Genomic DNA, 13,952 nt, shown 5'->3' with positions numbered 1-13,952 from the left:
TCATTTCTTCCATGGGGTGCAGTCCCTCCAGAACGGCTGCCCCAGCGGGCCCTCCATGGGCCACAGCCTCCTTCAGGCATCCACCTACCCCAGCGTGGGGTCCTCCATGGGCTGCAGGTGGATCTCTGCTCCTCCGTGGGCCTCCAATGGGCTGCAGGGGGACAGCCTGCTTCACCATGGTCATCACCACAGGCTGCAGGGGAATCTTGGCCAGGAGCCGCATTACTCCTCCCCCTCCTTCTTCACTGACCTTGGTGTCTGCAGCCGTTCCTCTCACACGAAATTCTTCACAACAGGCAGGCAGATGCCTCTCAGGTTCTCTTCACATCTCCTCTCCTCTCCACTTCTCGCAGCCAGGCCGGGCCGAGTCGGGCCCAGTTGTCTGCCCAGCAGGAGGCCAGAGGGTGAGGCCCACAAGGCCCACAAGGCTCGTGCCTCTCCCGCTCTGCCCCCACTCAGCTGCTTCACATCTTTTTTTCTTTTTTTTTTTTTCTTTTCCGCCTTCTTAAATACGTTATCACAGAGGTGTTATCAATTGCTTCTGCTACCAATTGGCCTGGCCTTGGCCAGCAGCAGATCTGCCATAGGCCCGGCTGAGTCCACTGAACAAAGGGGAAACTTCTAGCAGCTTCTTACAGAAGCTGCCACCATAGCCCCCCTCACTAAAGAAAACCAACACACTCAACTAGACTTAAAGTCTTGGTGAGTGTGCCAAGTATTGTTGTGATCCTGACCGAACTCTCCCCTGGAGACCTTACTTAATTATCACAAGATTGATTGTATCTTAAGGCATTGATTGTACTAATGATATAGTCTTCTACTGCCCTCAATTATATAATCAAACAGAAAGTTTTGATAAATTTGAATTGATTGGTTGATGACAATTGGAAAACTTGTCTAATTTTTTAAAATCTTTTTTTATCTCAATGTGAGATGAGGTATCATTTTGAAATCACAGTATTTCAATCAGAATGGAAAAATCCCCTTTTTCTAAAGTTACCTCCATTGTGATTCTGCATCGTAATGGCATTTTACCATTGCAACCATCTCAAGAGTTACCACATGGTATGTTCTACCACAGGCCAGACTTAAATGCTAGCTCAGGTAGCTCAGGGTACTCTAACACACCAAGCAGTGCCAGGGGTTATCATCACTACAAGCGTGTGAGGAATCTCAGTGGACCTTTCTTTGTCCTTCACTAAATCCATGGGCATCACAGGTCAGAAACTAGATCTTTCACAGGGCAAAGAGGCAAACGGAGGATGAAGATGCAAGCTGCAAGAAGAGGCAAGATATACGAGAAGGGTTCTGGAAGCATCTGTAGTTCCATGTATTGCAAGCCCCAGAGCAGCGTGGAAAATGACCTACTGTTCATCATTCCTGCTGACTCTGAATGTTTACCCTTTACTGCCAAAGCAGTGCATTAAAAGCTACATGACAGACTCCGCTTCAAAATAATTGCATTTGCAATATGAAACATGCAAGGCCTTCTTGCAAGGGATCACTAGCTATTTCAAGAACTGTTTTGCCATGCACAAGTTTACCTGGGGAACACAGAGCTGCAGTTCCGAGTTATCACTGTCTAATGGCAGCTGCACCACCTGAGGCATGTGTTAGGACAGCTGTCATGCAGCTCCGCATTGCAATGCTTATCTAGTTCTGTGCTGAGCTCCTGTCTGCCACGATTTTATTGTATTTATAACTAAAAATGAAGCCCAGAACATGCTGTGCTATCATGTGCTGGGCTTTGTTCCCATTTTGAAACAAACACTGCAGCCTGTGCTGACACATCAGCTGGTATTCGTCTGCTAGTCTCATTTGGGCCAACACAATGGTGATAGCTCAGGTTCCATGTGTTTTGGGATACTTCCTGCTGCTTTGCAGCCAATTTCAGGTTTCCTTACTCTATTCACCAAAGACCTTCTTTTAATGGGATTTCAAAATTCAGTTCAAAGAACATGGAGCAACTGTAGGCCAAAATATCTTGGAAACACTGAGCACTCTACAGATAAAGCCAGCTGTGCCTAAAGAAAGGAGAAAATGTATTGGGTGGGGGAAGGCAAACACTGTTATGTTCAAATGCGGGCTGTGGCAATGGTATCAATGAGTACATACTATGCAGTATTTCCAGCCTTGTCAATAAGGTAAATCAGACTGCAGAGCTCTATATTGTCATCATTAGAAGGCCAAAGCACAGCCTTTTTTTTGCAATATATAACAAAGCTACAAAACACCAATGCCCATTACGTTTTTGTTCCCTGTATGAATGCAGCTCTCCAGTATTAATTAACCTTTTGGAGTGTCAAATCAAGTGGCAAATATCATCTTCTGCACAGATCAATTTGCAGAAGAGATTATTTTGGAAGTCTTACTGAATTGCCTTGGTCATGTCTGAGGGAACCCTTTCAGAATCTCAGCATAACAATGATGTTACATAGGCACTGTCAATAGTAGAGAGATTATTTATTGTCGTGGAGGGAGTGATGCACTTCACTCATAAGAGAGATGCAACAATATACTTTATTGATATAAAACAGCGATTTAAAAAAGTTTGATAGTAAATACGATAGTGGTTTGACAAGATTCAATGGCAAGGTACACTGGATTATTCACTGCATAGAGGACAGCGTCAGACAGCACTGTCAGGGAGACCCTCATATTGAGTTACGAGGTTCAGAGAGGAACCCCCTTGCTTTCTAAGCTCCTTCTCAGAGAGGAGGCTTGGTGCAGCTGGATCCAATCCTAGTCCCAGACTTGACCAATGGTTTATTTCTAAAGGATTATATATGCACAATCAATCCTTTATATCACTTAGCTAAGATTTCAAAGTTCAACATGTTATTAGTCTCTTACCAAGAATCTGTTGCAGCAAGGAATCTCTTGACCTTGAGGAGTAACCTTGAGAGGCGTCCCTAGAGAGAGGCTTTTCTTTATTTTGGGGTGGAGGGTCTAGTTGCTTTTGGGGTTCAGTGCACTGCAGACTAGCAGGCAATTTCTACGCTGCTCTGCTAACAGTGCTCTTGAAATCATGTTCTCTGATCATCCTCACCCCTCACCCTTGTGGCAGACTTTAAAAGGCATTTCAGAAGGACACAACACCATCCCTGGCATTCCCTACTGTACTTCTGATGTGATATGCATCCCTAGAAAAAAAGTACTGTATGACACACTTGCTCAGGAAAGACTAGAGCATTGGCATCTCAGTCTGCCTGTCAACACAAGGATAAACAATGTCTGGAGGCCCTAAGCCCTGATAAGCTAGGCATAGTACTAATACAGAGTAAAAAGACTGCTTCCAAAAGAAACAATCAGTAAAAACCTTTCACAGAGGGGATTATTAGTAATCAACAGTGATGTGCAAATGGACATTGAACATGATGCTGCATAAGGAAGGCTTGTAACCTGTGATATACCGAAAGAAATCTAGAGAAGGCGGCTCAAACAGCATAGGTATAACTAAGAGGTGATACATAAACAGACTGAACTTCTCTTTGCTTGGTTAGAAATGTCCGCAGAGTAAGTTCAGGCATGTTTGGGTAACCACAGAACATAAAACTTGGGCTTAAGGTCAGATCTTGCCTATCCAGAAACAGGATGATGATTGCACATTAACCACTTACCTTATTTCGTAAAAATACCATGTTGCATTGCTGATTAGATAACAGATACTTCAGAAAATTTTCCTGGAACTGATTCCTTACACTGACTCAGCTCTCAGCTCGTGGCTGGGCTTGATGTGTTGATGGATCATGACTCTTGACTGACAGAACACCAGGTGACTGTCCTTCAGTCCGTGGTGTTTAAAGTAAGAATTACATTGCGCATGACTCATAGACTCTAGCTCCAAATTTAATTCAGAAAATATAGCATAGAACCTGAAATCTTTACATTTCTGTGTACAATCACTAACTGCAAAAATAGATTCCTTCTCTCTTCAAAATTGTGTAACACACACATCATATCACTGTTCTTACTTCCTGGTTTTTTTTCCCTCTTACTTCCACCAAAAGTTACTGTTGGGCATATGAGAACTGCTTGCACAGCAACTTATACTCAGATGACCCCACAGGAGCAATTAGCTCTCAGAAGTAAATGTTTACAAAGCTTAAGGCAGCAAAAATTTTAATTTCCACCACAAGTTTGGAGGGAGTCTGAGGAGAAGCTCCACAGAGCTTCAGCAGCTGGATACACAGCAACACAATTTTTAGCTGCCCCCATTGTCCAGAGGAGAAGGATCTTGCTGAAGCACTTCAATTGCAGGTTAAAGAACAGCATTCTTGGTAACACATGCTGGTTTGGCACTAGCATGTTTGTTCAGAAGGGAACCTATTAACCAGTTTTGAAATTCTTCCTGCAGAGGAAGTACATCAGGATGGTGTAAATTCTGTTACACATTCTGTCATACATACCAACATGCAGATAGCTATTATTTCACATTCAAATGGAGAATGATGCATTTGAGGGCAGACAGCAGCTTTAAAAATCCTGGTTAAAGCTTTAGAGTTACACAATAATATCAGTTAGGAGACGGTACCCTCAGCCTGTGTCTCACAATGGAAGAAATTTTGCGGCTGTAACTCCAGGCATATGGTCAACACCAGGACCCTTTTTTTTTCACTGTTTCAGGGCTGTGATGGAGCTCCTTTGGATCAGCTGTACAATTGAGCAGCTGTAACTCTTAACCTGTAGTGGCAGCTCCATTGCCCAGGCAGCCCAGAATCAGAGGAGTAAAGGGAAACAAGAAGACAGGATATTTGGCTGCATGTATCTTAGTCTCTTTTTTTTTGGCTGAATGTTTTAACATTCACTTAGAGAAACTCAAGTTGTTTTTCAAATACAGAATTCTTGAACTTGCTGTTTGCGAACCTGCAAGCTTTCAGTGTTGCTTTATGTCCTGCTCAGCGGTACTTGCCCAGCTTAACATTACAGCAGCTTTTAATCTATGTATCCAACACTGAAAACCCATTGTAGGAAACTGGGCTGCTGCAACTTCATTTTTTTTTCATAGGCATCTTCAAACACATCTTCTCTTTACTCAGCAACACAGCTATCCCATTCAACTCGTTGCTGATTTTTCTTTTAATTTCTTCTTGGTTTTCTTTTTTCAGAATATTTCCTCTCTCTTATGCTGTTGTGGTTTCTTGACAGTGCCTTGTTTGACTTTGGTTTAACCATGGCAATATTACGGCAAAGTTGACATGAGATTCTTCATCCTTGCAAATCAAATCTCAAAAATGTAAAGCATGAAGCTGACAAAAGCAGTAATAAGAGACCTTCTGTCACAGATCCATACAAATCACTAGGAAAATAATTGTGACAGGGTAAAATGACCGCAGCTGCGGCAGGTTATTCCTATAAGGAATTCCCCTTCTTGGAACAAACTTGTCTTTGTCTTTCATATGGCTCCAAAGCCCTATTCCTGCAGATGCATTCAAACAGCTAAACCTGCTGCTGCTGTGAGACACCCTCCCAGAGCAATAGGACCTGCGGGGAATAAAGCAGCTTGGCCATCTAGAGCTGCTGCGTATCAGTTCTCACTGCCGTGATACTCAGGCCCAAGGACAACACAGCACAAAGTGTCCTTATCAACAGCATGAGATGGAACAAGCTGTTGTTTATGTGCACTACCAGACATCATAAATCGAACAGAGTGATAAGCGAGACAGCAAAACCAAGCCAAATGTCTTTGGAAAGGCTGGGAACAAACTCCCTTTTGGTATGAGTGAAGCCATAGCCTACCAGCCAGATTCTTCACCACAAGCAGATACACCAGAGGAAAATCTCCTGCATGTTTAAGAGATTACCACTGACACCTTGGCAGGTGCCTGCTTGTCATTTTACGTTCACTCTTGTCCTGTGGTCACTGAGGAACCACTGGCAGGAGATGCTAACAGTGACCAACAAGCGTAGAGAGCAGATAAGAGGCTGGTGAACTGTAGCTGGAAACCCTGTATGCAGCACATCTGCTCAGGCAAATGCCCATGACGCGTAAGATGGACTCACAGCCTTGCAGCCGTCAACAGCACCATCTTTCAGGAGGTATGAGTGACAGGAATATGCTGGAAATTCATTGCTGCCTGGGGACAAGTGCTGAATGTTGAAGTATCAGAGTGGGAGCTGTTGCGTTAGGAGATCAAGAATGACTGTGGAGGAGAGAGGCAAGGGTATCTTGGGTAAACTGGCATGTAACGCCTACAAATACAGAAAGAGATAACAAGCAGGAAGTAGTTTTATATCTTTAATTGTTAACACACCTGCTTGCTGAATCACCTTAACTGAACGAGTCACTTGTTAAGTGCAGTTCTCTGGTAAAAAACCAAGAAATCTTGATAGATCTCTTCTCCCTTGAGGGAATACCTTCTTTTACAGCATTAGTTATGCTACTGACGTGTTAACTGTCTTCTCCTGCCACACACATGGTGAATACACGATAGGCTTCACCAGGATAAATGGAAACTGATAACAAGTGGTGTCTCTCAAGGATCCATACTGGGACCAATACTATTTAATATCTTCATCAATGACATAGACAGCGGGATCAAGTGCACCCGCAGGAAGTCTGCAGGTGACACCAAGCTGAGTGGTGCAGTTGATACACTCGAGGGAAGGGACTATTCAGAAGGACCTTGACAAATGTCAGGAGGGGACTCATAAATCTCACGAAATTCAACAAGGCCAACTGCAAGGTCCTTCACCTAGGGGTTGGGGCAATCACTAGAATCAGTGCAGCTTGGGGAATGAATGGATTGAGAACAGCCCTGGGTATACTGGTGGATCAAAAAATTGGACAACCAGGGGCCAACCCAGAAAGCCAACTGCATCCTGGGCTGCATAAAAGGAAGTGTGGACAGCAGGTTGAAGGAGGTGATTCTGCCCCTCCACTCTCACGAGACCTCACCTCGGTGGGGTGCAACATACAAGCAAACATTCAGTTAATCTTTTGGCTTTTAATGGAAGTAGAAACTGCTCTTAAATTGGTGCTTTGGGCTTATTTCTCCTTCTTTTAAGATGATACAAATGGCCAAATGAGTTACCTATTATTGACCTGGCAAAAACCCAGTTAAAGCAATTTTTTTTTTCAAGGATATCAGAAACCGTCTATAGTTAACTTCAGAGAAGTTTAATTTAATTTCAAAAGACTCTATAAATACTCTTACTTGCTGTGTTTAAGCAAGTGTTGAAAACACTTAGTGAAGGAGGGAGGGACAGAGATTTCTGTCACTTGCATTTATTCTATACAATTATTCTTTGTATTTATACCTATTGGGGAAAAACAGGAGGTAGTCCCATATATTCAAATAAAAAAAAAGTCTGCAGATACCTGTTTGATTGGCTTGTTATACATAGCTTCAGCTGTTTCCTGTAATCTACATTAGTTCTTCCACTTGTTTTCTTTCCTTCCCATGACACTTTTGCCAAGAGCAGCAAGGTCCAGGTAAGATTTCAAAGGTGTTACTGTGATACTGTGAGCACAAGACATTATCTGGAAACTTGGGAAAAGTCAACAAAACTTTCTGCTGGTCAGGTAGCTGATTTCCTGAGCTTGCAGGCATGAAACACTTGGCTTATTATTATCAAAGGAAGAACAGAAAAGTCCAAAACGATAGCTAAATAAGGTAACATGCAATACTTAATTCCCAGATACCTGTGATACAGTCTCTTCCCCTAGAAAGGTAGCTGCTAGGCCACCTGGTTGCCCTTCCTCTCTTGCAGTAACACTTCGTGCAGCTGAGAACCGATCTGTCTGTGGCTGTGATGCCCAGCTGAAGCTGTGCTATCTGTGGTGAGGCTTGCTGCCTCTATCAGCTCCATCAGCTTCCTGCAGCTGTTGTTCTTTTCTTGCTCACCAACACAGTCGTGGCCGCTTCCCCAACCCTTCCTGTTAGCTCAGCCTCCTGCAGGAAATGTTTTCATAGTTCTGCAGTAACAAGTTCTTCTCTTCCACGCTGCTTTCTCTCCCCTAGCTCTATAACCAGCACTTGTACAACCTCTCTAATCTCTAGCTTTCTGAAAACTCCTCCCCAATTCTTTTTCATTTCTGTTTTAGGTGCTAACTTCTGTATATCAAAGCTTGTGAATTAAGATGGGTCATTACTTCTCCCAGTCCCATTTAGACATAATTACTTATTGTAGTCTTCTAGCACACAGTTTATAAGAAATTTGCTCTCAGACATCACTGATCTTCCTTTTCAACACAAATGCCTTTCCAACACATTCAAAAACCTCAAGGCCATTTTTCCTCTTCATTTCTCTCCCACATGAGCTACCAAATGCCAGTCTAGTGCATCTACTTTTTCCTTGGGAATTCTTGTTTTCACATTATTTTTGCTTTCTAAAGAGGATGGATATGTCTGAAGAAGACCACAGCAAAAATACTGAGGATTTTTTAAAAACATGAACATATTTTTAAGGCATGGTTGACCAAGCTAAGACTGCTTAGCCTGAAGGAGTTGATAAGAAGAGTTGAGAACAGTCTTTAAACATAAAAAGAGGAAGGAAGGAGTCTATTCTCTGTTTTCCTGCTAGAGAGAAACACTAGAATTATTGCTGGAAGAAGCTATGGAGTTTTTAGAGATCTGGATTTCACAAAATCTCCACCCTGTCATGAGCAGGGGCTTGAAGTAGAAAACCTTAGAAATCCCTTCCGGCTTAAATGTTTCTATAACTCTTTAAACCTCTCTTCAGCATGTCATAGACACAGCTACTTATGCACCAGAGAGGAGTGTAATCCTACAAAACTTTTGAGGTCAAGAGCCAAATATGGGAATTTAAGTGAGGCACACAACAGGGCTGTAGGCTGGTGTTGACACTGTAGCAGTAAATATTGTAAACCCCTCATAAATGTCACAGCAAAGGGAAATTTTAAGGAGGGATATGGATGGGGATGTGTCAGAAAATTTGCATCTGCTATTGCAGAGCTTTTTTTTTTATTGAAGTGATAGAATATAAACAAACGTGGAAGTGTCAGGTCAAAAAATCTAGTAAACAATTCTTGAAGGTTTTTCAGTAATAGGAGGAGAAAGTAAAGGTGGAGATGGACTTTGACTTTTGACATGACCTCTTCTATGATGGGGTTACAGCATTGGTGGATAAGGAATGACCAACTGACATCATCTACCTGGACTTGTGCAAAGCATTTGACATTGTCCTGCACAACATCCTGCCATGGACAAGGTGCTGCCCTCAACAACACTCACATACAACACTACTAGGACTCACATAAAAGAAGTATAGACAGCCAAGTCCTCCATCTAAATGCAATGCTAATCACAGCACTGCAAAGTTATGACATCAAGAACATCCTACATATTTTCTACAGTGGTTATGGAGTTACTTGCCAGTTCTAGTGTTGTAATTCTGAGCTTGGCTTTATGTTTTATTGGAGAAAAAAAAATATGCTTACAGTTTTAAGTAACATAAAAACGAAAGAGTTCGAGGCCATTCCTGGACTGAGGTGAATTTCATCCTAACAGAGGAGATAACTGTTTTTGGGTAGAAATGTGAACCCCTGCCTAATGCTGCCAACACATCAAACATCACAGACTCAGCTGACTACAGAGAAAGATTTCTACTTCTGGCTTACTATCTGAATTTTCAGGCTTTGTCGAATAGAAGTGCTGATCCATTTATCTGCCACACTATTCTGACTATTCACTTTCCCCTGTAACAGAGTTTTCAAAATTAATGTTTTCCCCCAAGTTTTCTTCTTTAAAGAAATACTCCGTAAGACAAGTAGCAGTGCTCAGGCTTGGTCAGCTCCCTGTTTTATCACTCTTGTTTTGACTAGGGCTTGATGTTGCGAGTAATTTCCAAATTTCTATTCCCAGGCACTTCACTGTTTGTTTTCAGGGTGGCCTTATGCCCTTTTTATTTCCCATGGCATGCGTAGCCAATTGACAAGTGGAGCCATAATTCGCACCTTGTGTTCTCTCCACCATGCAGCATTTCCATTGCTCCACAGTTCTTAGCTTCTGACACAAAATGGGTAGTGTTAAGTCTAATATGAACAACACCCCTGAAATGAAAAAAATCATAGGAAGGCTGTTCACTAGGAAAGCAATGGTACTTCTGGGAATAGTCATCGAGCTTCCAAAATGAGACAGGGCAAGCAGTGATTTGATAAGTACGGATATTGTTGTTCCATCTTGGGTAGAAGTTACAGCCTTTGTTTGGAGCATCTTGAAAAAAAAATTAATTGTTTGATGCAATTATATGTATTATTTAGTTCCTATGAAGTTAATCTGATTTTAGTGTCCAGCAGAAATGTTGAGAGCCACATATCAAGACTTCTATCTCTGTGACCTAACTTATGTGGCATTAACACAATTCTAAATTTCATGCAACAAAAGGCTGCTTTATCCATCAAAGCCCAGAACAAATAAAATCAGTTTTTAATAATGCGTAACCTTTGCAGAGTTTCATCTCTGGTATTTCCAGCTGGTGTTTAACAGATCTCTGTGATTTCATATCCTTCAAAGCGATGGTTGGCCCATCCTCATCATAACTAATTTTGAATTCAAGTGCGTGAGGCTGGTGATTATGGCTGTATTAGTTACAGTGTAAATTAGTATCATCTTTCCCAGTTGACTACTCACTTCTTGAGACTGTAAGAGCTGTTGTAGGATATTCTTCATTTGTCCAGTTCCTCAGCAGAGAGAAAACAACCTACTTTAGTGCACTTCTGATGCCAGGGAAAAAAAATGGATTCTCAGCCTTCCTTTCATTTCTCTCACTGACAAACTTTCATATCTGCAGCCCCATTGAACTGACTGCTCTGTTATTCTGAAGACCTAACCGCTGTGAACTGAAAGTAGTGAATGAGAGAGATATAACAATCAATGAGTTTATGGAGGGAAAAAAAAAAAACAAACACAAAAGAAAAACTATAAACAAAGCTTTGCTATCGGTGTCTCCCAGGAGTACAAGAGAGAGTCATGCAGAGACTCAGTTGCAGTAGGTTCTCCACCCATCTGTATGGGAACCAAAATGGAAGTGAGGATATACTGGAGGCTGAGCTCAGTTTCACTCCACAGCTACCTGCAGTCATCAGCTCAGCTCAAGCTGTTAGCAATGCAATAGCCAACAATCTCTGCCTGCCAGGCTCTTGTCCCACACCACAGAAGACAGCAGATTTCATGCTGTTCATTTCAGTGACAGTTCAAATGCAGTTGCTCAGCACAGAAAGACTGCTGGCCAATGAGCACAGCAGTTCAAAGGAAGGCATTTACATGGTGCTTTCTGCAAAGAATGTCTAGACTTCACCACCTCTCTGCTCCTTTAACTCTTTCACCTTGTGATTTGATGCAAAAAAGAGTAAAGAAGACTGCTTGTTCTTTATGCTATTCCAACAGGCTGTTTCCAACATGATCTTGATGTACTGATCTTGGTTTTACTCCTTCCTGTCCCGTCCTCCTCTTCCTCTCACCTTCCAGTCCCAAATCGCAGAGGTTTATGACAGAGCCCTACAGCTCTGTTAAATCAACAGTAATGGTCAATGGTGGTAAACCACAGCTTGGGAGGTTCTAGTTGGACATTAGGAAAAACTTTCACCAAGAGGCAGCACAGCACTAGAATCGGTATCCAGAGTGGTGAAGGAGTCTCCAACCTTGGAGTCTTTCAAGACTCAGTTAGACGACACCATGACCATGTGAGGTGGTGTTAGTGATCTTCCAGCCTAGTTTCTTATGTTTCTGTGATTTAGTGAAGAGCTTCTGTAGGGCTGGAGAGTATTTCAATATCAGATCAATTTGATGCAGTTTCATTACATTTTCCATTCATCAGCCTGAAAGAACATCTGAGTACTTAGCTTGGTTTATTGCTCAGGCTGTCACAAGATCTTCAGTCTATATTATGTAATTAGGGAAAATTAGGTTTTGCTAATAAAAGAGAGTTGCTAAAACTGACTATGGAGAAAGTGTTTGAATATAAAGGAATAGGCAAAGATATGCTTCTCAGCTAGCATGTGCTCTAACAAGCAGTTTATTTCTGAATACAAGTCTTTCCACCAAACAGATCCTTGAAAATAAGGCCTGGAAAACATTAGGGGCACCAGAGGTTTTAGACTGCCCATCCAAGGCCTGGCTCTGATGTATTGGTCAGCAAGCACATAAACACAAGCATGGTCTCTTACTAAATGTAAGTGTGCCCACAGGTCCCCTGCCCAGGACAGGGCTCAGGACTCTGACAGCCGAAGGGTGTTTGCCAGCGCTGTAATGCAAAGGGCCACACACGGTTCCAGAGAGCCTGGCCAAGCACAAGTCCTGTGTTATTGCCACGTCTTCACTAAGTCTCCCGGAAGGTGATAAGGGCCTCATCTCTTTGTCCTGTGTTTACAGTGAAGGTTCAACGACACCTCACCTACCATTATTTGTGCTAGGGGAGTCCCAATAACAAATCTGAATGGAAATGGGCAGTGAAGCTGGCTTGTCTAGTTTGTCTGTTCATCGGAAGAATAATGGGGTTGTTGTCCCCTTCCTCCCCATGTTCCTCCATGCAGTTCATTATTTTGTTGTGCCATGTGATGTCTCCTTTCAGATAAGTGCTTTGGTCACCCATGGAGAACAACACGACACATCTGTAGACAAGGATCCTTGCAGACTGATATTTCTCTCCCCTATCTCTATCAGGTCCTCATGCAGAAAAGCTATTAAAAGTCTGTCTCTCTTGCATCTGTTTATCTTGAAACTATTTCCTGCAAATCTGTGTTCATGGACACCTGCACTAATATCATTTTACTGCATCTCACCCTTTATCCTGCAGTGGTGCTGCACTGCTTGGCTTTGTATTAAGGACAATTTACTCAATTCTCACTGAGGTATTCTAATTTTTGCTCTTATGCTAGGTAAGTATATAGAGATGTTGCGAATACAAGAAAGAGAATAATAGAAGTAGATCATGCATATATCATTGTGTGAGATAATAAGTAGAAATGATGCTAAAGAATGCTGAAGTCTAGAGCTGGCTGGCTCTTTGGCTGATCGTCTGTTCCCTTGCTATCCAGTCCAACAAGCAGCTATATAAGGTTTCTGAAACATAAGTTCTGTCCACCATTAGTAACAGATTGCTCTTTTCTTTCACCTTCTCCACCTAACCTGCTTGAAACAGCCTCAAGTGTTCTGTGCTAGAATGGGTTCAGCAGCCCACCTGCTTTCTCTGACCACACATATATTGACTGCCTACCACAGTTCCTCTGTCTAGAAAAGCTTCAGTTCATCTGGAGTTTGTTCATTCAATTTGGGATGCTGGTTGTCAAAATTTACTTTCTGCAATAAACTTCTTTGGAAAAATGTGTTGGTCTAATAGTTACTTGCCTTGCTACCCTGAAAATGAGCCTTGGGTTCCTAAGTGCCATAGGTGCAAAACGTTAACCTAGATGGCCAAACATGAGATGGGAGGAGAAGAAAATTGTGCGGTAGCTTGGGTACATTAGGGATAGAGTGTGTGCAGCATCAGCCTGGGATAGTGTCTCCTGTGGAAAACTTCAGAAGAGAATGAGCTTTCCTGCCATCCCTTCCAGGAGCTGCAGTTGCATCAGACAAATTAAGCAAAAACAAATTATGTCCCCAGGTGGAGTGTCTCAGCCACTGCCCCCTAAGGAAGAGCTCAGGTGGGACAATGCCTCATTTACCATTGCACAGGGAACAAAAGGGGGCATTAAATACATGATTTTCAGAAGTCAACACCAGTGGTTCTCAGCAAGGCCCCAGGGTGCTGTGATGCCAGTCCCAGGAGGGGCTGAGCACTGTTGAGCTGCTTCAAGGTCTATGAGAGACGCAGCTACTCTTTTCCTTTCCAGATGAGTCCCACTGGCTGCAGGTTATAAGCTGGCAGTTAAAACTCAAACTTTTAATTAGATCCACAGAGACATTTACACAGTTATCCAAATGAATTTGAAATTAACTTCCAATAACATTACAAGTTGCACTCTCCAGATATCTCCTCTAGTCAGCAGC

This window comes from Chlamydotis macqueenii, chromosome 1 (assembly GCF_036417535.1).
Source record: "Chlamydotis macqueenii isolate bChlMac1 chromosome 1, bChlMac1.mat, whole genome shotgun sequence".
NCBI lineage: Eukaryota > Metazoa > Chordata > Aves > Otidiformes > Otididae > Chlamydotis > Chlamydotis macqueenii.
The sequence above is the reverse complement of the archived record's forward strand: the minus strand, read 5'-3'. Positions refer to the sequence as shown.